A 24,152-nucleotide genomic window follows, 5' to 3' on the forward strand; every position below is an offset into this window, starting at 1 on the left:
ATGTGCCCTCAAGAGCCGCACTGCTAGGGTAAGTGCCAACTGCCTGACTCCTCCTGCACCTTAATCCCTTGCCTCAGCCAAGATCCCACACCTCACTCCCTTCCACACCCTGCACCCCAAACCACCTCCCAAAACCCCAATCCCCTGCCCCAGCCTAGACCCTGTGCCCATACTCCCAGCCCCAGCTTGGTGAAGGTGAGTGAGAAAAAGGGTGGAAGAGTGAATGATGAGGGAAGGGTTGGAATGAGCAGGGGCAAGGGCTTGGCAAATGGGTGGGACAGGGGGTGGGCAAGGGGCTTTGTATTTTCTTTTAGGTAACTGGCAACACCTAAAAGGGAGATGGATAGACTGAATTAGTCCAAAGCAAAAGGGTTCCTGATTTAACTCAAAGTCTGTATCAACACTATGACTGGGGAACCAGAAAAGTGTGGGGCTAAAAATGCACCAAAGAGGTGGGCAGAACTTAGGCGCAATTGGTGAAGAAAAGTATAAGGGAGGGGCTGTTCCATCCATCACTCTTTGTGTGTTCTTACAGACAGAAGGATTTGGTGGTGGGAGGGAAGCTGGATGGATGGAGGAGGATGCTGTCTGTGGACAACCTCTACAGGGAGTATCACTGTCATGGCTGTTGTCAATGTGTCTTCTTCATGCTAATCCTGAGAAAAGTCCTGACCAGACAGACAGAGAGATGAAGGGAGCTGCAATCATTGCATACACCCTCTCCCCCTACACCCCAACTCTGAGCTTGCCAGGTCTTGAAATAGCTTTATGGTCTTTTAGGAAAAGGGACCAGGCTTTAATAGCAACAGCTGCTCCAGCCATCCCACCTAACATTTTTTCTCCCCTCCCCACAAAAAAAAAACAACAAAATGCAACTATTAGCTTCAAACAACTGTTAAATGTGTGCGGAGGGGGCTAGAGAGAGAACATTTCTTCTAAAAACTCTATACAATTATAAAGAAAGGGAGCAAAGGACGCTGGAAAGATGACAGGACTTTTCTCTCTCTCAGCGGTTACTTGATAATGAGTAAGATGTCTTCATGTCACCCTCCTATTTGTGAGCCCTTTGATGGCTGATTAGCCTGACTCTGGAGCTGCAGGTCTTATCACAGAAAGGGCAGGTGTTGATAGCTGCTGGGAGTAGCACAGGGCAGTTTATGAAACTCTTTTCTTCTTCTCTACCTCTCCTTGTCTGCACTGCAGGACCTCTCAAATTGCATCACTCCCTCATGGATTACCATTCTCCACCAGTGACAATAATGGGTGAGGTTCTCCCAAATGCCGACACTGATGCTGTACTTTTTCATGTGTGTCTTCAGCATGTCCTTATGTCGTTTCTGCTGGTCTCCAGAACTCCTCCATCCTTCTTCCAATTTGGAAAACAATCTGTTTTGGGAGGTGCTGATCAGACAGCCAAATAGACATGACCGTTCCAACGAAGTTGGTGATGAATAATAATGGCTTCAATGTTGGTCATCTTTGGCTTGTCTAGGATGCTAGTGTTAGTGTGCCTATCCTCCCAAGAGATGTTTAGTATTCTCCTGAGGCAGGGTTGTTAATATTGTTCAAGTGACTCTTGTATGTTACCTAGGTTTCACATGCATACAGCTGTGATGGAACAACTACTGCACAGTATACAAGGAGCTTTACCTTGAGATAGATGTCCCAGTTCTTGAAGACCCTGTGTCTCAGGCAGATGAAAGCAGAGCTTGCACAGCTCAGACTATGCTGGATTTCCACATCAATGTTGACTTTAGCAGAAAGATAACTTCCAAGGTATGGGAGGTGCTCCACATTTTCCAGCAGTTTTCAATTGACTTGTCCTGTCGGCAAGGATTGGTAGAGCACCTGGGTCTTTTTGATGTTCAGTGTGAGGATGAAATCATCGTATTCTTCAGCAAAAACGCTTAAGAAGGGCTGTAGGAGAAAGAGCAGCAACCATGTTGTCACCCATGTGCTGGAGACCCATGACTGAGGTCGTGGGGGTCTTGCTTTTACCCTTCAGTCTCCTGAGATTGAAAAGCTTTCCATTCATTCTATAGACAATCCTCACACCAACTGAAAGTCTGCCGTCAATGAGGTGAGGATGCTACGATTGACTGAGTCCAATACTTTGGTTGGGGTGATGAAACTCACATACAAGTCTTTGTTTTGTTCAGACATTTTTTCTTGCAGTTTCTGAGTGGTGAAAACTATTTCTGCTGTTCTTCAGAATTGTGGGAAGCCACACTGGGATTCTGGGAGAATTTCTTCTGAGGGTGGCAGGAGTTGGTTTGCAAGGATTTGAGCTAAGATTTTCCCTGTTGTTGCCAGGAGGGAGATGCCATGACAGTTTCCACAGTCCAACTTCTTTCCCTCATTGAAGAGACTGATGATCAATGTGTCTTTGAAATGTTGGGGCATCTGGTCCCTATCCCAGCTCTTGAGAATCAGGAGGGGGAGCTGTTTGTGGAACTCTGGACCACCTTCTCTGAAGACTTCAGCAGGGATTCTGTCTAGTCCGGTTGTCTTGTTGCACTTCATCACTTTGATGGCCACTTGGACTTCACTGAGGGTAGGAAGTGGAAAGCCAGCTGGGGAAAGGCACAGTAGGGGCTGCGTGGGAAGTCTCAGGCCAGCGAACAGCATCTCATTGCTGGGGCCAGGCAGAAAGCCACAGGCCCAGGAAGCTGCAGGCAATGATGGGCAGGAATCTCCCCCTGCGGAAACTGCAGTTGGGGAAGGGTGGCTGGTGCTAGGGGCCAGCAGCTGGGGAGCCTGCGGGGGTGGAGAGTGAGGGAGCTGTGGGTGACAGCAGGGCGGGGAGCCCTAGAGCAGGGACTGGAATACCAGCAGGCGGACAGAACTGACTACCCCTAGTCTGGCAAAATCCCTGATCTATAACCACTTTGTTCCTGATGTTCCTGGATCAAAGAGGTTGAACCTGTATTCTGTTCAAAACTCCTATGTTCTCCGCGACTAAGGGAATGGGCGACTACAGCTTGAGCTAGCACTCCACGTTCTTCAATGCGTTCCTCAAAGAGTGTCCTCCTGGATGGGCCCCAGCTGGGACGTGGACATGCTGAGCAGTGGGTTAGAATTTTCCCAATTTTAGCTCTGGATTTCCTTTAACAAACCCAACTCGAGCTCAGTTTGGGAGGGTTCCTCGGCCTTCAGATAAAAGATTGTGTTCCAAGAGCATGCAGGGTAGGGCATTGTTTCTTTGTGTCTTCACATGGAAGAAATTTGACTTGCTCTCTGAGATACATAATGCTACACTGTCATCTGCTGAGCACTCCTCAGAGGGCCCAATGCCCCAAGAATCAGCTGTGTGCGTATATTAACGACATATTAAGATTAACTTCCCACTGGGCAGCACAAAATTTTGGAGTTTCACGTTCTTACCAAAAATAAATCCTACTAATGAATAAAGTGCAGTTAGCCCCAACCTGCAATTACCACAGGAGTTCTCAGGAAGCGGATTTAAGCTACTCTCTGCCTAGACATTTAAACATTTGAAATCTACCTCCAGACCCCAAAGAATCTCTGCAACAAAAAAGTTCAGTCCTTTCCAAGCTGTCCGCAATACAGACCAATACAGACAAGCTGCCTTAACAAGAAGCAAAACACAGTTCAGGTAAAAGAAATGGTTCAGTCTTTGATGTGTGTACTACTGGTAGACTTTATGCTCATTCCAAAGCAGGTGTCTAATGGTAGCACAAGAGAAATAGAAAGTCTGACTAGCTAGCTAAGGAAAGATTAGGCTGTAATTTGCATTAGTCATTGTGGCAAAGTATTCTGGGATACTGAACACCTGTCATGCTCTCTCCTGATCGGTATCAAACTAAGGCAAGAGTGAAACGGCCAAGCAGCCTTCCCAAGAAGGGTGTTTGTAGATTTATGAGAGCTAGGCATGACCAGAGAGTTTTGGAACTAAATTCCCATACAAATTTCTTCTCCAGCTTCTAGTTTGCAAATCATGTCAAAATCCACTTGTGAACCCCACATCTTTTTGGAGGTGATATGATTTGGCAAAGTTACTGTAAATTTTCAAATGTTGTTGGGACTGAGACTGTATTTTATGCAGAATAAGCTATTGCCTGGGAACTGGAAACTCCTTGCAAACATTGTGTTCTATTTATTTATGGGGACATGGTAGGTCCCCTTCACAGGAACATATGATGCTTTCCTATGTATTGCTGAATTTAACCTCATAAGGGTTTTGTGTACAAAAGATAAAATGACAGCAACATTAGATTGCCCATTTCAGAGTGAGAGGGAACTGATATAGGCTAGTCTACACGTGCACGCTACATCGAAATAGCTTATTTCGATGTAGCAACATCGAAATAGTCTATTTTGATTAATAATGTCTACACGTCCTCCAGGGCTGGCAACGTCGACGCTCAACTTCGACGTTGGGCAGCACCACATTGAAATAGGTGCTGCGAGGGAACGTCTACATGCCAAAGTAGCACACATCGAAATAAGGGTGCCTGGAACAGCTGCAGACAGGGTCACAGGGCGGACTCAACAGCAAGCCGCTCCCTTAAAGGGCCCCTCCCAGACACAGTTGCACTAAACAACACAAGATCCACAGAGCCGACAACTGGTTGCAGACCCTGTGCATGCAGCATGGATCCCCAGCTGCAGCAGCAGCAGCCAGAAGCCCTGGGCTAAGGGCTGCTGCACACGATGACCATAGAGCCCCGCAGGGGCTGAAGAGAGAGAGTATCTCAACCCCTCAGCTGATGGCCGCCATGGTGGACCCCGCTATTTCGATGGTGCGGGACGCAGATCGTCTACACATGCCCTACTTCGACGTTCAACTTCGAAGTAGGGCGCTATTCCCATCCCCTCATGGGGTTAGCAACTTCGAAATCTCACCACCTAACGTCGATTTCAACTTCGAAATAGTGCCCAACACGTGTAGCTGTGACGGGCGCTATTTCGAAGTTGGCGCTGCTACTTCGAAGTAGCATGCACGTGTAGACACGGCCAATAGAGAGAGGGACAGATTCCTGTCTTTGCTACAGAATAATCCTATTCCATGGGCAGAAATCAAACAAAGATCTGTTGTACTAGCTCAGAAAAATGGCCTGCTCTTCCTTGTCTGAAAGCTGTATGAACCGCCTTCTCAACCAACACTAGGTACTGAGTCGGCAGTGTCCAGAACTAAAGAAAAGTTTAACTCCTGTGGGACCTGAAGCCTGGGGCTTTTGAAAATGCCATCTCTCACAGCCTCCTGTCCTCCATAATTGGGATAAAGATGGGCCCATGGACAGACGGACAAGTGCGTTAGAAAAGCTCACAGCTGAAGTCAAGATTCCTTTAAAAACTCCAACACCAGTCTCAAGTTCAGAAAAGGTTTTCTTTGTCTTGAAATGCAAGTGCCTTAGCAAAGGGCAGAACCCTCTATCTCAGGGGTATGTCCCCTCAGCAGGGGTGCAGCACCATCGGCTGCTGGGCCTCAGGCTCATCCATCTCATTAAAAATGATGACATATGTCATGGTTGTTATGTACGTTTAGTCACATCTATACACCAATTAATACATTTTTTACATCCTTCATATTTATTTCCTTGCACGTTCCAAAAGGGTGGTTTGTTTGTTTATTTTTTGGGTGAATAAAACCAAAATTTCCACTGGTTTGGTTACATCAGGCAGGTGCAGAGGGCAGGGTGGCAGATAAAAAGTGTGGCCTGACATAAAAAGTTTGCTCACTCCTGCTCTAGCTTCCCTTGGATGAAACAGGACATTGTCTGTCTAGGGAGCAGTCTATGGTTTTATGTAGAATAGCTTCTTACCAAACTCTGCCACTTGAAACCCTGAGGGGGTGCTTTGTGTCTAATCAGTAACTCCCAGGGACACATTTCCTTTATTGATGAAGCAATCTTCAGCTTCTTTCCATAAACCCTGAACAGGGAAAGCCTCGCTTGGTGCTGTAGGCTGCTGATTCAGGAGTGGCTTTCTCAGAGAGGAAACCCTCTAACTGGAGGATGAAACACACGCTGAGACAGAAGGCCTCTTTGGCACAGAGAACCCCCAGGCAATGGAACTGAGAGGCTCTGTCAGTAGACAGCTATGAGCTTGAAACACACACCACACAGAACTGAAGCTCCTTTTGCCAACTAAATGCCCCACTCACGGCACATTATAAAGATCAGCAGGGACCCAATCTGGTAGCTGGCTGTTGTGTAATGCTTAGAGAATCTTGTCTCTGTGTTGATTGCGTCATTTCCACTTGGCATGATCAGCTGAACTCCCGTTTCCTTCCCCTGTGGGTGTCAGAGGAATGGCTGGCTAAAAGAGTAGGGTCTAATTTGCTTCCAGCACAGTGACAGAGCAACCTGGGATGCTGAGCAGCTGTCATTCTCTCTCCTTAGCCACTGTTTGAAGGATGCCCGCAGTAACTAATGTCACAGATGACTGATAATTAGCTGAGTACTGCAGATCTGAAAAGCCCAGACACTGCCAATTTGCTTTGGCACCTAATTCCTACACACAACATTTCCCATATTGGTCAGGAAAAAAATCAAGACCAAAAGAGTGCCTGACTGAGGAAGAATGTTGCTCTGATTTGTGTTCAGGAGGCCTGGAACCCTGGGACACTGAACAAGAGGCACATGTTCTTTCTGTGAGACTTCAAGTTCTCTTACATAGAGCAGGCATCAGAGGTCAGGGCAGTTTTGTACTGCTGAAGGTTTGGAATTGCAGGATGTGGAAGATTTACTTGGATTAGGAGATGAGCTTATTCCCCATTTGCCCAGAGAAGAGCAGTGATATGAAGCTGATTAGCTTGGAGATAAAATGGCTTCTTCATTCTACTTCTGGCCTGAGCAACAACAAAAGGACCACTGTAACTATTGGTTAAAGTCTATGCTCTACTTAAATTGCCAAACACTCCTATGGTGTCCTTCACATGTGTCTCCCTTTACACAGAGGTGATGATGTACTTGTCCAGACCCTCTTCCTGGATAGATTCTCAAAAGAGAGGACAGAATTCTCACGCCTGCCAACACTTGGTACTACTACTTCATCTAAGAGGTGGAATGAAGCCCATTGTCACACGACTAGAGGTGCAAGGCCTGTACCTCAGACCACTGATGATCATCTGAGCAGGAATAAGGGAATTTCAGTGTTTGCAGAGTCCTTTCGGAAAGGAACCCCATGTAGACCAGTCAGATGTGAGCGAAATGCAACACTTTCGAAGTGCCATGGTGGGCAGCCTGCTAATGAGGTGCTGAATATTCATTCAGATTTCGCCATTAGTATTCTCCAGTACTCTCCATACAGTATTCTCAGATTTGGCCATAAGCATGGCCATTTTGAAGTTTTTCCTAGGTGTAGACGTACCTTTGTGTGGTGAACTCTACCAATATAAAAGAGCATATATCAGTATAATTTTGCTTTGCCGACTATTACGAGCACCATTATTCCAGAATAACAGTCCAACACTAGGGGTGTGTACTGTTTAATTATACCTGTTCCTGAATCAATTTGATTAAGCCAGACCAAAAGTTGTGCATATAAGAACTCTAAGGCCCAGTTTTGGTTGCAAAGTGCAGCTAGCACGGTTATGCTGACAGGGAGAATGAAAAAAATACCAGTGCCTTAGTCAACATAGCTATATTGGCAAAATCCCAAGTGCAGTTGCAACTAAGCTCCCAGAAGACAGCGCAAGCCTGCCTAGTTAATGACCCATGCATACCGTACTCCTTCACTGTGCTTTCTCTAGGGGCTATGCTGGAACAGGTACACCAGCTAAGTCTGTGGACAAGCCCTCCAACAGCAGAGCTATAGCAAGGCAGTCAAGTTATTTAATAGTACAGAGTGCTGCCCTTCAACATATCATACCATTATGTATTGCAACCAGTGCAGCTCAGAGGCTGCCTAGGGTACTAAGTGTTTTTTTATTACCTCATCCTCTTGTTACTCGGAGTGCCAGAGTAAGAGAGGTTCATAATGTCATGTTGCCTTCTATGCAGTCCTCAGGTTACACAGAAATTGAGCTCTATTCTCTTCCAAAATAAGAACAGTCTAGCAGGAAAAATGCTTATTACAGTTATTTGTTCAGTTGGCATGATGGTACTAAAGCGACTTCCTACCATTTTTGTTGTTGTTGTTGTAAACAATCAGTTCCACATATAAATATTAGAGACTTTCTAGGCCAATCTAGAAGTGCTAACCCATGACTCCCCTGATGATGTCTGCAGACATACGGTGAAATGAAGCAACCAACAAAGAGAGGCTGTTTCCTTCAGATCAAGTCTTGGAAATAATTTAGTTCCTTGCTAGTACAGCTCATGCAAGTGTTTAATTTGGTTGTTCCATGTTTCTTTGGTTTATTAACTAACTTCTACCTGCTCTAAAAATAATACAGCTTCTTCCAGTAGAATACAACCAATTTGTATTATTGCTGTGGATAGAATTGACTGAGTCTTTTCATTCTAACTTTCTGATTTTGATTTTTAATCTGGTGAAAAAAGGGTCTTCCTCTTCCCTGACTATGAATTTCAAAATTTTATATACATAACCAAAAAAAGGAAATAAAAGAATATTGATTTTTTCAGTTATTCTAATTGGAAAATGTACAGAACAAATCATTTATTTAAAAAATAAAATCACAGAAAACAGTTATTTGTGAACTTTATAGCTTTCTACAGCTCAGAAAAGACATAGTGTGTCACTGCAGCATATGCAGCCTGATCTCCAGTACTGCAAGAAGTGTGTATGGCACACATCCCGGTTGAAAGAGATCACATAAGCAATGTCTACACTGCCACTTACACTGGTAAAATTTATGCCAGTCAGGAGTGTGAAAAAAACAGCTTTTTTCTACCAGTAGAGCTACTGTTGTTTTTTGGGGGTGTATCTGCAAATCTGTGAATGACCATTTTATATCCATAGATATCTGCATTTGTGGATGTCAGCGTAGATATCGGCAGCTAATTTTGCTGGATAAAGATACACATTTTGCACCAACACAGGGCTCTACCCACCAGTACAGAGTGGCCACATAAGAGACCTTGCAACCCCATTCATTTTAACTCTGAATCTGCTCCCATGTAAGCTGAAATTCCCGTGTGTCATTTTAGGTCTAGATTGCTTTAATTTAGCCCTATTTAGATTTTCTTTCTCAGGTATGTTGACCCCATTTCAAAAGTGTATTTTAGAAGCTAAAGGGGTAAGAAAGTATGTAAAAATCAGCTGAGACACACCCAGATGTAGTTTTTCATATACTTTTCTCACATCAGAAAACAATACTTAATCCAACACAATATTTTAAGTGGAAAAAAATTTGAATGACACTTTCTGTGTTCCAGTCAGGAGATTCGAAGTGAAAAAAATTCATTTGGAATTGACACTTCAAAATGAAATCAAATTTTGAAGTCTGAAATATCCACTACAAATTATATTTTTCATTACAAGGTCTATCACTAATGCATTGTTTTCTTTTTGGAATGCTAATTTGAAATGAAAAACATGACTTTGAAATATCAAATTAATTTATTTCAGTGAAAAATCTGAAAATATATTCTTCCACGGTTTCCCATTTAAAATGTCTTAGAAATATTCTTTCAGGATGAATGGTGCTGATAGATCCAATTTTTGTCTGATTCAGAGCAGAAACTCATTTTGTAATGTCATGTGGGTTGAAAAAATCCATTTCCCAATTTTGTTTTATTAGGTGAGATCCTGGGCAAACCCTACTGAATAAGTTTAAGCTTAGGGGAAATAAAATGTAAGTACCTTAGGAGTTTATTGTAATATAACTTGAAATGTGTATTTGGTACCGAGAAAGAGAATGTAAGGAATGGGACCACAGCCATGCTGGAGCTTAGAACACTGGGGGCATCAGATAGCACCCAATATAAAATAATAAAAAAAAAACTTATCTTCATACTAGAAGGCTACCAGAGGTCATCCCTTCCCTCAAACTCCACATCATTTTGTTTTGTTTTGTTTTGTTTTGGGTGATCACAAGTTCATTACAGTTTCATATCAGAACAAGCATCCAGTCTTACAAGGCCACAGGCTCCAAAGACTTCTAACTCTTCACTAACAACCGTTCCTGCATCCCCTCAAGTCAGCAAATTGAAATGTTTGGCATCAGGTCAATCGGAGCCAAAGGAAAATGGAGAGGAATGAAGGGTGAGAAACATTTTTTCTGGATCAGCAAAACATATTCCCGCACCCATGTGGTATCTTTAATATCCTGCAACTGACCCTGATATACCAAAACGGCTTACATACACCAAAGGAAAAGCATCCACTTTGATCTTCCAAATGGAGAATAAAAATAAAAAGTCAGGAAAACTTAAATATTACCACATAAATGTTGATACTGTGTAAAGTGCATGTTTATTGGAAAATAAAAAACAGTAAGAAACTCTTGACTGTCTTTAATAACAACAGACACACTGGATGATACCAATGGTCCATCTGGCCCAGTGTCCAGTCTTTCAGCAGTGGCCAGGATGAAGTGCCCCCAAGTGAATGAACAGAAAAGAGCAGCTATTGAGTGACCCATCTGCCATGAATGAGTCCCAGCTTCTGACAGTCAGTATATGAACACAAGCCAGTTCTTGTGATTGGTCTCAGAGGGGTAGCCATGTTAGTCTGTAGCTTCACAAATAAGCAGTCCTGTAGCACCCTAACCACTAACCATGTTATTTCTTGGGTGATAGGCTTTAAGGTGCTCCACGACTGCTTGTTTTTTGTGGTCCCAGTAGTGACAGGCAACCTTTTGTTTTCTCTTTCTCTCTCACTTGCTTCCCTTGCATACTCGCTACTTAGACCCTAGATTGTACTTTACTCTGGACACTTAATGTTCAGGTGGCTCCAGGATAGATGCACAATTTATGCTCTTCACTCACATATATCAGCTCACAGGTGAGGTACTGCATATTGTCATAGGCATGACATAGCTTTCCTTCCTTTTCATCACGCAGATGAATCCCCTAGTTTGCAGTCCTCTCCCTCTTGTAAAGGTAAAGAGGCCGAGCAGACTAGGTCCACTCTGCAAAGGGGCTGGACCTTCGTCACAGTGGGACTCGGGCTTTGACATACTCCCCAAGCAGGGTCCTAGTTCCAGGTCCTGAGTGTTTACTGGACTGACTTGAACTGACCAAAGGGGGCTGCATGGAACGGGGACTTTGGCTCAAACTAGGTTAACAGCCCAGGATTAATATGCGGCATAAACAGGAAAGTCCGCCCCCCGGGGTACGCTTCCTGTGCAGATAGGTTCCTCCCAGGGTATGGGGCTGGCAAAGCAGGCCTAAGCCACACCTACGTGCAGGCCCTGGCATGGGGGTGGGGGCGATGCAGAAAGGGAGATGTTGGAGGCAGAACAGGGCATGGCTAGAATATGATGAGGTAAGTGGAATTACTGCCAAGGCTTGGTAAGGCCAAAAGTTTGGCAAGTATAAAAGTAACTTAAAACATCTTTGTTTGCAGCTGGGCTGAAGCTGCTGGGAGATCTGCCTTAGAATCATCACCTTGGTTTACGTGGTTGGCATTTGGCCAGGCTGGCTGAATTATTTTCATGGATTTTCAAAACTTCTGAAAATACGACAGTTGTCACTTGACCCACTTGGTGAGGGGTCACCTTCATGTCTTCAGTATGGGATTTTCCTCAGCACTTATCTACACTTGAAAGGCTGCAGTTGGGCCACTGTAGCACTTTCACATAGCCACTATCTGCCCCAAAGAGAAGGGGATTCCTCATTGGTATAGGTAATCTAAGAGGCAACAGATTAGACAGAGGGATTGTTCCATCGAACTAGTGCTATCTAGATTGTGAGTAGTTTGTCATAGAATCATAGAAGACTAGGACTGAAAGGGACATTGAGAGGCCATCGAGTCCAGCCCCCTGCCCTCATGGCAGGACCAAGCACTTTCTAGACCATCCCTGAAAGCCATCTATCTAACCTCTTCTTAAATATCCCCAGTGATGGAGATTCCACCACCTCCCCTGGCAATTCATTCCAGTGTTTGATCACCCTGACAGTTAGGAACTTTTTCCTAATGTCCAACCTGAACCTCCCCTGCTGCAATTTAAGTCCATTGCCTCTTGTTCTATCCTCTGAGGCAAGGAAGAACAAGTTCCCCCCCTCTGCCTTATGACACCCTTTTAGATACCTGAAGACTGCTATCATGTCCCCCCTCAATCTTCTCTTTTCCAGACCAAACAAGCCCAGTTCTTTCAGCCTTTCTTCATAGGTCATGTTCTCTAGACCTTTGATCATTCTTGTTGCTCTCCTCTGGACCGTCTCCAATTTCTCCACATCCTTCATGAACTGCGGTGCCCAGAACTGGACACAATACTCCAGCTGAGGCCTAACCAGCGCAGAGTAGAGCGGGAGAATGACTTCTCGTGTCTTGTTCACAACATACCTGTTAATGCATCCCAGAATCATGTTTGCTTTTTTTGCAACAGCATCACACTGTTGACTCATATTTAGCTTGTGGTCCACTATAACCCCTAGATCCCTTTCTGCTGTACTCATTCCTAGGCAGTCCTTTCCCATTCTGTATGTGTGACACTGATTGTTCCTTCCTAAGTGGAGCACTTTGCATTTGTCCTTATTAAACTTCATCCTGTTTGCCTCAGCCCATTTCTCCAGTTTATCCAGATCCTTTTGAATTATGACCCTATCCTCCAAAGAAGTTGCAACCCCTCCCAGCTTGGTATCATCTGCAAACTTAATAAGTGTACTTTCTATGTCAATATCTAAATCATTAATGAAGATATTGAACAGAACCGGTCCTAAAACATACCTCTATGGAACCCCACTAGTTATACTTTTCCAGCTGGATTGAAAACCATTAATAACTACTCTCTGGGTACGGTTATCCAGCCAGTTGTTCACCCACCTTATAGTAGCCCCATCTAAGTTGTATTTGCGTAGTTTATTGATAAGTATATTATGTGAGACCGTGTCAAATACTTTACTGAAGTCTAGGTATACCACATCCACCACTTCTCCCTTATCCACAAGGCTCGTTATTCTATCAAAGAAAGCTATGAGATTGGTTTGACATGATCTGTTTTTAACAAAACCATGCTGGCTGTTCCCTAGCACCTTACCACCTTCCAAATGCTTGCAGATGATTTCTTTAATTACCTGCTCCATTATCTTTCATGGCACAGAAGTTAAGCTGACTGGCCTGTAGTTTCCCGGGTTATTCTTGTTCCCCTTGTTATAGACGGGCACTATATTTGCCCTTTTCCAGTCTTCTGGAATCTCTCTCGTCTCCCACGATTTTCCCCTGGTTGCTCCTGCCTCTAGCTTTTAAGCCTGCTGGCCTCTCTGAGGCTCTCCTCCTATGAGTCACACAGGGGAAGGCTGATCAAGGAAGCAAAAGGTCAGGCAGGCAGTCTCAACTGCCACTGAAACTGAAACTGAAACTGAAACGGAAACGGAAACTCCCCCCACCTGGAATCAAAATGGCAGTTCAAACGCCAGCAGTTAAAGCACACGCTCCCTCACCCAGAGATCAGCACTGTCACCTGGTAGCTTCTTCAGCGGCAGGCTCACTTGCTCTCCTCCCTCTTAAACTCCCCTGTCAGCAGCTCCCTGTCCGCTTCGCTCCCCTGGTCGCTCCTGCAACAGGCGGGGCTGTTTTTCCACAGCCTTGAGAGACATAGCAACACAAGTGAAAGTTGTCAGTAGAGGTCAGAAAACTATAACATTAGCGCAAAGCAGGGTCCCAGGCAGGGCTGTAAGGAAAGCCAACTGCTGTGCTCCTTTCGGTTTGGTCTGCGGTAAGATGTGGTGGTCTTTTCAAAGGCTCATACTTGTTATTTTACTCAGAAAGAGTTTCAATAAGTTCAGATTCAAAATTTTCACTCCTTTTCAGGTGGAGCATTTAGATGCTGCTTACAAATGAGAGGCCAAGGCTTTCTCAATGGGTATCCCTTTTTAACCTGAGTGGGAAATTCTAGATCTGAATCACACCTCGGGTTCCTATTACACCATTTCGAAAATGTCATTCAGAAGCTGCATTTTTGTAAAAATATTTTTCTTATTAATTTTCAATATATCTACTTTCAATATATTGATGAGTCTGACACTGACTGGTGGAGTATGAAGCATCACAAAGGTAAGAAAGGCAAGAAAATTATACACCAAAGACAACACATGAATAAGTGCTTTCTTATTTAAATATGACATATATAAAAGATTTTCTTTCTATTAAAATCCTAAGGACATGCACACCAAATACCCCTTCATTTAATGGTGGTTAAAACTGTTCTCACAGCACTCAGCCAGGAGGTGGGAGACACAGGATCCAATCCTCTTGCTGCAAAGAATTTTTTTAATTATTTATTCATCCACAGTGGTATAGTTTCAACAACAGAGACTGAAAGAGCCCCATTGCAGAACAGCCCTGGTGATTTGAGCACTCACCTGAAATGTAAGAGAGGCTTGTTCAAATCCTTTCTCTCCCTCCCTGAGGGACCTGAACTGAGGGTTCCCAGCTGGGTACCCAATTGCAAGAGAGGTTTGTAGCTAAGAGTCTCATATACATGCAGGGACTTATCCTTGAGGGGGGCATGATTTAGCACCCTCAGCATGGCCTGACTGAGGGCACTGGCTTTTCTGAATCCTATTCTGAGTTATCCAGCTGTGCTCATTTATTGTTTAGGAGCCGAGGGGCCAAACTCAAACTTAGTGAATCCCAGGGATTGTCCAGTCACATTTTAGATAGGTAGGGTGATGCATCAGGCTCAACCTGCCCATGCCGGCATTCTGTCAACTGCAAGTGCTTGTTGAGCACTTTGATTAGTCAACTGTGCACATGCTGAACTGCTCTCTGCCAAATCAGAAACTAACCCTGTGTTGGGTGTTGTGCCAAGAGCAGTGAAAGGGTTAATGTGGGCCTGAGAAGCAAAACATCACATCACACTGCACCGGAAGGTTAAAATGAGAATTCCATCAAATGCATTTTTTCCTCTTTCCTATAAACTATTCACTGCAGTTTAATGAAAAGGGGCGATAATTTGGTTTACAGCAACATTTTCTTCTTGTTTTCACACCTTCAGTATTGATTTAGCTGTGCCAAAACAGAGCAGCACTCTGAATTTCTCTGCTTTATCTTGTTCTGTGAAGTTGATTGAGCAGCAATCCTTTCCTGGATTCAACCTATTTTTTCGTTTGATGGTGGTTCAGTGACTTTTGAAATTCACTCGGTTCTGTCAGTTTTGACAACTGGACTTGATCTGGTGGTTCTGTTTGGTTCTTTGAAAAGCAGTCCCATTCCAGACACATCTTGTTCTCCTGGCACAACTAAATCCTTATGTTGCTCAGGCTATGATAAGAGGAAGCTGTATACCAAATTTGGTAGTCCTACCTCCACTATTTAGGAGTATTTTATCAAACAAACAAACTCTCAAAAAATACAGTAGATACAAGACAGGCTGAATCAGTGTATCAGTGACCTGGAGATCAACTGGAATTTTCCAGGAGTGCAACAAAAATGGGCAACAAAAAGGATTAGGAGTTTGGAATGCCCACCATCTGTTATACCATACGAAGAGAGATTAAAAAGACTGGGACTTTTCATCTTAGAGAAGAGGAGACTCAGTAGGGATGTGATAGTGATCTATAAAATTGTAACAGGTATAGAGAAAGTGAACAAGGAACGGTTATGTACTTGTTCCCATAACATAAGAACTTGATGATTCCCTGTTCCATTCACTCCTCCTGGGGCATATGGCATTGGCCATGGCTGTAAGACAGGATACCGGGCTAGAGGGACCTTGGTCTGACCCTGCATGGCTGCTCTTATGTTCTCATGAGAGGATTGAGGGATTTAAGTGCTCAGGCTGGAACATTGTAGCCTGAGTGTCCTTCATCCATTAACAATTCCCTGAATCTTCCTCTCCTTATGAGGATTCAGTTGAATCTCTAAGATTCATACTGTGTGGCCAGCCTACAGTACCACACTAAACACCTGAAGAAAGCACGGCCATTTCTTTGGGTTATTCAGATGTGCAAAGGGAAGGGCTGATCACACTGTGGAAGAGCAAATTTTTCTCCACTTATTGATTATGGCTTTAGCACATAGCAGCTAAATGCAAAGCCAGCATAAAGAGTGGATGCCACGTTTATTCAACTGTAAACAGCTCTGATTTTTTTCTTTTCAACTGTTCCATGGAGGAATACTCTGCTTTAACATTTAATTTAGTATGAAAATTATATCCTGGTTCCAATTTGTTAACAGTGTATGTGAATTATGCAGTGCTCTGCTTTCAAAAAATGGTGCATTTAACATGATTGTGAGGCACAGTTAACTTTACTGCTTGCTGTGTAGAGTTACAGAAACTTCAGACTGCAAAAGTCAATGCTAGAATGCCAGTTTTCTTTTAATTTCCCTTCTCCTCTTCTGAAGTAAATTTGACTATGCCATAGAACTGCTGAGAAATTGGGGGTAAATAAAGCTCATACCCGAATACATCTTATTTGCTGTGGAGCAGGTTCAGTAAAGCATCCCTACACAGGAAGGCATTTAAGTACATGTTCAATAGTACTATCCAATGTATTGGCTAAGGGCATACCATATTACCATACCATGTTCAGCACTCCTGAGGGACTAACTCAGTGGTTAGAGCAGTAGGCATCCTTCAGTCTGCATAGACTATGGATCGCGCCCTTTAAAGTTTCAATTGAGGACTTCATTTACAGCGTCTATTGTGACTATAAAGACCCACACGAGAGTGACAGTCCTTGCTGCATCTCTTGCAGATGTAGTGGGTGTCTGGCAAGTCCTTATTGTGCTTTCTGTGCGCTCGCTTCTCCTCTGCTAGCTGTCTCATCTTCAACTCGCCCTTCTGAAGGCCCTTGTGTAACCCCTGCCTCCATCTGCTGCGGTCGTCTGCTAGATCTTCCCAGTTGTCCAGCTCGATGTCTACCTCTCTGAGGTCTCTCTTGCAGACATCTTTGTAATGCAACTGGGGGTGTCCGGGAGGTCTTTTGCCAGAGGCTAGCTCACCATACAGGATGTCTTTTGGAATCCTTCCATCGTTCATCCTGTGGATGTGGCCAAGCCAGCGGAGTCGACGCTGCCTGAGGAGGGTGTGCATGGTTGGGTTTCCAGCTTGCTCGAGGACGGCGGTGTTGGTCAATCTGTCCTTCCATGATATTCCAAGGATGCGCCTGAGTCAGCACAAGTAGAAGACGTTCAGCCTCTTTTCCTGGCGGGCATACAGGGTCCAAGTCTCGCTGCCATAAAGGAGGGTGCTGAGGATGCAGGCTCTGTAGACTTGCATTTTGGTGTGAATGTACAGCTTGTTGTTATTCCACACTCTCTTGCTGAGTCTGGACAGAGTTGTGGCCGCTTTTCCGATCCTCCTATTTAGCTCCGTGTCCAACGACAGGGTGTCAGTGATGGTGGACCCGAGGTAAACGAACTCTTGGACGACCTCTAACGTATAGTTGTCAATGCTGATTGATGGGGATTCAACAACATCCTGACGGAGTACGTTTGTCTTCTTTAGGCTGATGGTAAGCCCAAAGTCCTTGCACGCTTTGGAGAACCGATCCAGCAGTTTTTGAAGCTGGTCTTCTGTGTGAGACACTACAGCAGCATCGTCTGCGAACAGCATGTCTCTGATGAGGACTTCTCGCACCTTAGACCTCGCTTTCAGCCTTGCAAGTTTAAACAGTTTCCCATCAGATCTTGTGTGCAGCAAGATGCCCTCTGTTGAAGATCCAAAGGCATGCTTCAGGAGGAGTGCGAAGAAGATCCCAAACAATGTCGGAGCAAGCACGCATCCTTGTTCGACGCCGCTCCTGATTCTGAAAGCATCCGATAATGCGCCGTCATATTGGATGGTTCCTCTCATGTTTTCGTGGAACGACTGGATCATCTTGAGTAACCGTGGAGGACAGCCTATCTTGTGGAGCAGTTTGAACAGACCATCCCTGATGACCAAGTCAAAAGCCTTAAAAAAAAAGTGGTTAGAGCATTGATTTTATAAACCCAGGGTTATGAGCTCCATCCTTGAGGGGGCCTTTTGAGGGTCTGGGACAGATTAGCTTTAAAAAAAAAGTACAAATAATCTCTCAGGGATGGTGATAGATCCTGCTGTGAGTTCAGGGGACTGGACTCTATGACCTCTCAAAGTCCTATCCAGCTCTGTGAGATAGGATATGTCTATCTCTATGTGCACTTGTGTGGCCACTCAGGAGCGGTTTAAATGCTGTCTAGCTGACTAGCAGAGCACCCACAGCCAGGTTTTTAATTTCTACTGGTAGTGCGCATTCATGCATGCCTCAGTGTACTTTAAAATTTTATTCTGCACATGGATGGAAAAAGTCCACGTGTGGATGGAAAAGACTAGAGGGAACATTGATTGTGTTTTACTAAATGTGGGCCAATTATGTTAACCAACTTATGCCTTATTGCTGCCCACTCATATCAAAGTAGATAGATAGCTACAATACAGTGCAAAGCTGAATGTAGCCTTTGGGCATTAATGAACATATAGCACCAGTAAAAGGCAGGAAAGATATGCCCTATGTGCTAATACAGGTACCTTGACAATTTTGAAGTGTAGTAACCAAAACAGAGATAAGGAAAGGTTGAGAACAATAAGTTGAGGAACTGCACACACACTGTTTTCTAAAGTGAAAGCAATCAAGCCATAAATAAAAGTGGTGGAGGGGATTATTTCAAAGCACACCTAGGCTGCGTCTACACGTGCACGCTACTTCGAAGTAGCGGCAGTAACTTCGAAATAGCGCCCGTCACGTCTACACGTGTTGGGCGCTATTTCGAAGTTGAAATCGACGTTAGGCGGCGAGACGTCGAAGTCGCTAACCCCATGAGCGGATGGGAATAGCGCCCTACTTCGACGTTCAACATCGAAGTAGGGACGTGTAGACGATCCGCGTCCCGCAACATCGAAATAGCAGGGTCCTCCATGGCGGCCATCAGCTGGGGGGTTGAGAGATACTCTCTCTCCAGCCCTTGCGGGGCTCTGTGGTCACCGTGGGCAGCAGCCCTTAGCCCAGGGCTTCTGGCTGCTGCTGCTGCAGCTGGGGGTCCGTGCTGCATATACAGGGTCTGCAACTAGTTGTTGGCTCTGTGTATCTTGCACTGTTTAATGAAAGTGTGTCTGGGAGGGGCCCTTTAAGGGAGCGGCTTGCTGTTGAGTCCGCCCCGTGACCCTGTCTGCAGCTGTGCCTGGCTCCCTTATTTCGATGTGTGCTACTTTGCCGTGTAGACGTTCCCTCGCTGTGCCTATTTCGATGTTGGGCTGAGCAACGTCGAAGTTGAACATCGACGTTGCCAGCCCTGGAGGACGTGTAGACGTTATTCATCGAAATAGCCTATTTCGATGTCGCAACATCGAAATAAGCTATTTCGAAGTTGGGTGCACGTGTAGACGTAGCCCTATTGTGTAAGGTAAACATGCTAGAATATGAGAGTTATTTCCCAAAAGGAGGGGTTTGTATGTCTCCCTTTTGTCTTCTACTACTTTCTTAGCCAACCTTGGCCTAAGTGTGGTAATTAGGTCTCCCGGGCTTGTTTCAGAGGTGGGAGATCCTGGCCCAATCTAAGGATGTAAGAGTTTATCCACTTAACAGATCAGCTGATTCTTGTTAGTTTCTGTAAATGATTAAACTCTGTGAGGTCCTGGCTGTCCGCCTGGCTGGCAGCACACCCGTGCGTGCAGGTCCCATGCTTCAGGCTCTGCCACCAGCAGGCATTCCACCACCGCCGGGTGGAGGGGAGCTGGGCAGCCAGCATGCTGGGAGTGGGGGCACCCCTCCAGCACCCTTCCTCCCTAACCCTAGATTCCTTGGTAAATGTTCCTCCTAATAACAACTCATATAACTTTGACCGGTTAGAGCTACTCCTTCTGGGCATGTTGTACATCCCTAGTCCAATCACTCTTTTGCCATTTCTCCACAGTTCTGCAGCTCCAAGAGGAGAGTCCACAGTGGAGTGGCCAGAGCACATTTCTGCGAGCATTTGAACAGGCTCCCTCACCCCTGTCCCTGTGCCAGGATGGGCCATTGCATCTGTGTCCCACATCCCCGGTGAGTGCTCTGACTTCTGGACTAAATGTTATCAGAGCAGCACCTGCTCTTCCTCCAAAGAGACTTCTGAATAAGATCTGGTCAGGCAGCTGTCCTGGGAGGGTGCTTCCTGGACTGGGTCCTGTACAGACCAAATGCCTGTCTTGTCTTGTTTCATGAATTGCTCTGGTATGCAGCTAGGAAATGGTCTCCAGATGCCCTCCAGTGAGGCACTGGTATGTGTGCCCACAGCCAAATGCCGATGTGTTGTGCTGCTAGACCTCCTGGCTTGAAGTGGTTTCCATTATGTACAGGGTTGACAGTTGGTTCAGTAGCTCTCAGCATCCCTCTGCACCAAAGTACCTACATGGCCACCACCACCACCACCCAAGTTCCTCAAACACCATTTGATGTAATATATTTAGGTTCCTAATTTCCCTTTGAGGACATTGGTCCTGTTTACTTACATTGATGTTCAAAGTACTAGGATCTTAATGAAGAATGTATTTTTCAACATCTTAGTCAGCTCGCTTATCAATATTTTCTTTCCCTGTTAAAGCGACTTGGCGCTCCTAATATTCTGTTTTGCTGATTTCATGCAGTCACACTGGTCATCAACATTTATTACAGTATTTTAAATCAAGTCCTCTCATTTAGGCTTAATTAATGGTGGGGTTTTATGGTACACTATGGGGAAGGAGTGACAGTTTTAGATGCACACAAGCCAAGAGAAATAAGAGTGTCCAAACTAAAGAGGAAAATTGCACTTTAACAAAAAAACATCTGTAAGATCAAAGTCTGAAGAAATGGTTTGGAGGAAATTGCTTTTGTTGGCCCTAGAGCCTAAGCCACAGTCCTATTTCAAGGTTGATAGACCACACAAAAGTTGGATGCTCCTGTGCAGTAGTGGCATTAAAGACGTGGCAAAGATAAATAACCACTCTCTACATAAAAGCATTTTCATAGCTCACCCAGTGTCTGGCAGCCAAGCTTCTGTAATGCCCCAAAGCATAAAGCATTGGCTCACACCACCTGTTCAATACAGAATTCAAACAGTGGAACTATATCACTCAATTAGCAAGGCACATACCAGACAAATGAAAACAGCTGTAAGCTGTAGTCTTCTTGTTATGGGGATGGCGGGGAGGGAAAGGTTGGCATGGTAGTAATGGTATGGAATGTGAACATCTTTGACATTGTCAGTATCTGGGAGACTGCACAGTGTTGAGTCTAGGGTATTCTACCAATGGCTTTAGTCCAAGAAATAAACTGGTCTGAAAACTTTTAGCAGATTTCCTGTAACTTTTAATACCAGGGATGAGACTTTCCTAAGAGCCTGGCTCTGGACAGTTCACATAGTTCTCAGGAGGTCAGGAAGCTGAACATTCTTTCTATTTTTGACTATGTGGGTGCTGCTGCATCTTCTTGGCAATTTAGCTATGTCACCTCAGGCTCCAGTCTCCAAAGGAATGAAGGCACCGAGGAGTGATAACAAGACTTAGGCACTGAAATGCCGAACATCATGCCGCCTGACTTTTGGACACCTAGAAAGTCACAAGGACAATACTGTGATCTGCAAAGCCAAGTATGGTGCCTACAGTCCTATACCAGGTGACTTCTAACTGCAGCATTCCCAGCTGCTTATCTCTCTGGCCAATGCTGATAACTCTGTGTGTGTGTGTGTGTGTGTGTGTGCGTGCGCACGCTCCCTCCCTGTGTGTTGTGCTGTCCCAAAGACCTCAAACTCAAATAAAGTGTGACGGTACCAGGCCAAGTTTACTGTAAATGAAGCAGAGTAATAACAGCTGGAAGACTTTATGACAATGCTAAGAATAGGTGCCTGTGACTCTAGATTTATCTCAGTCAGCAGATTTCCCATTGCCTTCCCAGGCTGGAAAAGGACAGCCCCTCTAAGATACACAATACAAACAAGTTACACACCACTCCTGAAGTACCTAGGTACCACCCATAACCTTGCATTTGTGGGTTCAATCAAAACATCACTATCGGTCGTGCTGGACCCTACCCTGAACCTGGTCAGAATGTCCCTGTTACCAATGGGAGTTGGGGCTTGGTACCAAGATGTCTCCTAGCAAAGTGTTTATTTATGAATAGGTATACAGCCTGAGCCTAGTACCTCTTAGCCATGAGTGTTTCTGTGTCATTAGCCCTGTTCTTACCAAGTTCAGTGAACCAGGCCTGCCTCTTGCTCACAGCTTAACTTTGCTTTATAGTAGCAAAGTCTTGACCATTGTTCCCTAGGCCTCAGGCCTCATGCTGCTTATGTGACTTATGTTTTAGGTCCTCATCCTACTACAAATACAAGCCATAAAAGCCAGCACGCTAGGTGAGAAACTGCCTAAGCCACTCAATGGGAAATGTTGACACTAAAAGTGTGTGCTCCTCTCTGAGGTAACAAGAAGTCCTGTGGCACCTTAGAGACTAACACATAAAGGCTACATCTGCACGTGAAGCCTACATCGAAGTAGCTTATTTCGATGTAGCGACATCGAAACAGGCTATTTCGATGAATAACGTCTACACGGCCTCCAGGGCTGGCAACGTCGACGTTCAACATCGACGTTGCGCAGCACCACATCGAAATAGGCGCTGCGAGGGAACGTCTACACGCCAAAGTAGCACACATCGAAATAAGGGTGCCAGGCACAGCTGCAGACAGGATCACAGGGCGGACTCAACAGCAAGCCGCTCCCTTAAAGGGCCCCTCCAGACACAGTTGCACTAAACAACGCAAGATCCACAGAGCCGACAACTGGTTGCAGACCCTGTGCATGCAGCATGGATCCCCAGCTGCAGAAGCAGCAGCAGCCAGAAGCCCTGGGCTAAGGGCTGCTGCACACAGTGACCATAGATCCCCGCAGGGGCTGGCGAGAGAGCGTCTCTCAACCCCTCAGCTGATGGCTGCCATGGTGGACCCCGCTATTTCGATGTTGCGGGATGCGGATTGGCTACACGTGCCCTACTTCGATGTTCAACTTCGAAGTAGGGCGCGATTCCCATCCCCTCATGGGGTTAGCGGCTTCGACATCTCGCCGCCTAACGTCGATGTTAACATCGAAATAGCGCCCAACACGTGTAGCCGTGACGGGTGCTATTTCGAAGTTAGTGCCGCTACTTCGAAGTAGCGTGCACGTGTAGACACGGCTAAAGACTGCTTGTTGTTTCTGAAGTTACAGACTGACACGGCCACCCCCCTGAAACTTTTTACTTCTCTGAGGTAGCAGGTTAAAAAAAACAAAAGGAAGTATTTCTTCACACAGCACAACACCAGCATGTGGAACTCCTTGTCAGAGGATGTTGTGAAGGCCCAGACTTTGAGAGGGCTCAAAAGAGAGCTAGATAAATTCATGGAGGATATGTCCATTAATGGCTATTAGCCAGGATGGGTAGGAATGGCATCCCTGGCCTCTGTTTGTCAGAGGCTGGAAATGTGTGGCTGGGGATGCGTCACTTGATGATGACCCAATTTGTTCATTCTCTCTGGGGCAGCTGGCACTGGCAACTGTCGGACGACAGGGCACTAGGCTAAATGGACTTATGGCCTGACCCAGTGTGGCCGCTCTTATGAGACAGGCACCTAAATCCAGGCTGCAGGAGCTGCCTAGCTCTTCTTAACAATCCACAAGCAGGAACCTGAAGTCAGGAATTTTAGGCTCCTTACCTGTTCCTGGATATTAGGAATTCCTGTCTTGCACCATACAGAATAGCTGGAGGATGTAGCAGTCTCCAGCCCTCCTTACAACTTTTCCCAGTGCTTAAATCACTCCCTGGTATATGGGAGGCCCAGGCTCAACTGACAGAAACAGAAGGGTTTGATCAGACGTTCCCCACCTCTCACGAGGTGAGCTCTTACCAGTGGGTGACAGTCGCTCAGAGTTCTTTCTCACTGACTCCATATTTAACACCAGTCAATGAGTTGATCTCACCCCAGCTACAATAATCCTGGCATCAGCAATATTCCCTTTTCTTTATTCTATCCTGTACCTCACAATGCCAACACTGAGCATAGCTAACTGGGAATCCCAGTTCTCTGGAAATGGGCAATTGTTACTGCTCTGTTCTCCATTCCAGTCCCCTTGGCTTTGCTTTCTCATGAAATGGTACTTTTCTAGTCAG

Source organism: Carettochelys insculpta, chromosome 4 (genome assembly GCF_033958435.1).
Source record: "Carettochelys insculpta isolate YL-2023 chromosome 4, ASM3395843v1, whole genome shotgun sequence".
Classification (NCBI taxonomy): Eukaryota; Metazoa; Chordata; order Testudines; family Carettochelyidae; genus Carettochelys; species Carettochelys insculpta.